Source organism: Pygoscelis adeliae, unplaced genomic scaffold (genome assembly GCF_000699105.1).
Source record: "Pygoscelis adeliae isolate BGI_AS28 unplaced genomic scaffold, ASM69910v1 Scaffold66, whole genome shotgun sequence".
Classification (NCBI taxonomy): Eukaryota; Metazoa; Chordata; class Aves; order Sphenisciformes; family Spheniscidae; genus Pygoscelis; species Pygoscelis adeliae.
Window position 1 is genome coordinate 5,335,523 of NW_008825167.1, and position 3,195 is coordinate 5,338,717.

The window sequence follows — 3,195 nt, forward strand, 5'->3', positions numbered from 1 at the left end:
GCCCCGCTCCCCTCCCTCATCCTCATCTGGCGAAAACCCAGCTCCGGCGGCAGGGCGTTACCTCCCTCGTTAGCCAGGGATTCGGCTTTGGCCAGGTTAGTCTTTTGCTAGATGCGGTGAGAGAGACCGGCTCAGCAGAGGGGGTGGATGGCACCGCGGCGTACCCAGCGTACGCTGTTGGGAGGGACGCCTCCCGCCTTTCATCCCGCTAATGGCATGCACGGCGTTCGTCTGCTGCCCGCGCTTGCTACGCAATGCCACAACAAAAAACCTTGTTTTACGCAGGACACGTCACTGCTGTATGCCAGTGCTCCCCTGGAAAGACACATTTCTAGTCATCGCCCCTGCTGATTTCATGACGTCCAGTGTCATTCCTTCCCACCTGCCAGGTTCGGGAAGTATTTGGGTTTTTTTCCTGAGATACATACATAGATTCCACACGCCTCCTTTCATCATAATGCAACCCTCTGCATTCAGGTTATAGCAGGAAAATTCATGAAAGAAGGAATTACCAGGTGCACCTTCAGGAGAATTTAAGCCCTCTTTGTATTCACATGTTCTCAGCTAAAACACTGTACTCCACCCATACAAAGTTTTAACTGGTAAACATAACTTTAAAATGAAAACCATAAGTCTTACATAAAATCAATTGTATTTTTATTCAGCTCTTCAGAGATTTTTAAGATTAACTGTGTATTCATTAAGCCTTTTCCTTAAAGGCTATCCAAACAATACTGTCCATTTTAAAATAAGTAAGCCATCTAGGTTAAAAAAAACCAACCACAAATAACAAATCCTGTGGTATATCTTTGGAAAAAAATGTCTTGTAATGCATGTAAGAGCTTGAATATTTATATCTCGACTCCTTAAATATCTCAACTTTGTCAGTTATGTCTTACTGAGGTTTGGCCTGACTGGAATGGTATATAGCTGCAGTCTGCTGTGTTTCAACAAAATAAAAATACTCGTACTGAAGAGATCACATCATAACCTGCTATTTTGGTTTCAAGTTATGGCAAGCCTCATGGCAAACAACTGCATTCGTATCATGGATTCAAAATACATCCTGCTTGGACAAAATGCTTTTTTTGGGTTAGCAAACGACGTTAACCTAAAAAAACCAACTGATTTTGCCAATATTTTCTGGAATGCTATAATTACAGAAATCATACAACTATGGAAATAAATAATACAGCCACAGCCCATGTTTTCAGAAACACCTGTTCAGCTGCAGCACATACGGAAACTTGGGCTATACATGTATACATACATACGGGGTATTTATACTGACACTTTGCACCCACATATAGATTGTCTTACTGTAATGACATTACATTTATATAACATACTTCAGTTTATTAACATTGCATACCCACAAGCCAGTGATGTGGAAAAGCATACACAGAGCTGAAAAAGCAACGCTAAATCACTAATTCAAGAAAATTCTTTTAAGTATTTTAGCTCATCACATTACTTGGTTCATTTTTTTCTTAGAAAAGTGCTGTAAAAAGACTGATTCTAAACCCTACCCTTATGTTTAAGAAACGTATCAAGATTGGGTGGGGGGCAACGTATTTCTTTTTACTGCAGAGATCTTCTCCAGAAACAGCCCTATATGTGCATGTGGTTCTTTGGATGATGACCTGAAGCTATCACGAAGACGAATGCCTATTTTTATACGCTATTATTTTCATGTTCAGTGATTTATTCAAGACAAATAAGATATCACACGACTGTGCAGGGAGAGGTCATGGTTTCTCCTTCTACTGTCACTAAGAAGAATATGTCATACGGATTTTTAACAAGTTGGTTCTCTAACACAGCCTTTAAGAAGCTTACAAACTTTGGAGGCATGCCAGATTACTTTGAGAATTTAAATGTGGAAAAAAAAATGCTTGTTTTAAGGAATTTAAGCCAGGCACTATTATTAACACAAATCATAATTTTATTTGGTAATTACTACTAGGTTTTCTAAGAGGCACTTCTGTGGATAGAGCACTACCATTAAAAGATGTAAGAGTATTATCCATTTTTGACCGTTAGTTTGTCGTACTGTTATATTGGCACAAGAAGTAAGATGAATAAAAGCAAAGTTCCACTGAAATGAAAACTTCCAATCAATTCAAAGTAGGTTTCTGTAAAGAACAACTCCACTGCATAAGCAATTAGGAGACTAAAGCTCTTATTACATGAGATACTATTGGCAACTGACCTGTTTTTCTTGTATAAAACCATCTGCAACTACATGTATCTCTTATCTAAGTTTCTCAAAGCCTTTACGATGTTAACTTCACACATCTTTACAATAAATATTTTTATTCCAAACAGGAGAAGAGCTGTAAGAATTCAATTACTGTCAGTGGCAAGACCACAACTCCAAAATCCTACCCTCTCTTCTGCAACTATTTCAAGGCCCACATCCCTTGTATCTGTGCCACATCATGTAAACTTTCCAGAAGTAAATGGTACAAAATGCTTATTTGTAAAGGCTGCTGTGTAGTGAGGAGGTGCATGTCAGATGACACCACCCAGCCCTGTAAGAATCTTCCAAAGGTTAAAAAAATCCCGCAGAGACCATTTCAAGCTTCCAAATAACTTTCCCGCGGAAGTACTGGAAAATATTTTAGACTCAATCACTGATCAGCTCCTTGATTTTTTATTAATTTTCAGACTTGTCAACAAATCTGTCTGAAACTCAGGAACTCAATTTAATCCTATTCAGATAAGGAGGGTCATGCCACTTAAGATCTCTTTGGGAAAGAGAGACGAATCCAGTCTCACTGTCAAATTTTTAGTCTATACAATCCAAAACAACAGGTAATGAAAAACAGAGAAATCACCCTTATTAATAGGTAGTACAGATAATTGCATAGTAAATGTTGTATATGTAATGACTGAGCTGTGCTCAAGCATTACTGTCCTTAAACCCAAACAGTTTGGACTTTTCTAAGTGCATGTTATTGAAAAAAACCCAAACAAAAAAACCCAACACCAACAATACAACATATATGCTAGTTCTCAAATGATGCTGTCAAATCCGTTCTCGACTCCTTGTCCCTCTCCAAAGTACGGCTTGCAGCCACATTCATAACCATTTCCTGGCTGGCTGGCTCTAAGCGCAGTTTGGTGCATTCACCACGCAACCTGTAGCTACGCTGAGACTCTAACCATGGTTGTGCTTCCAGTACTTGTACC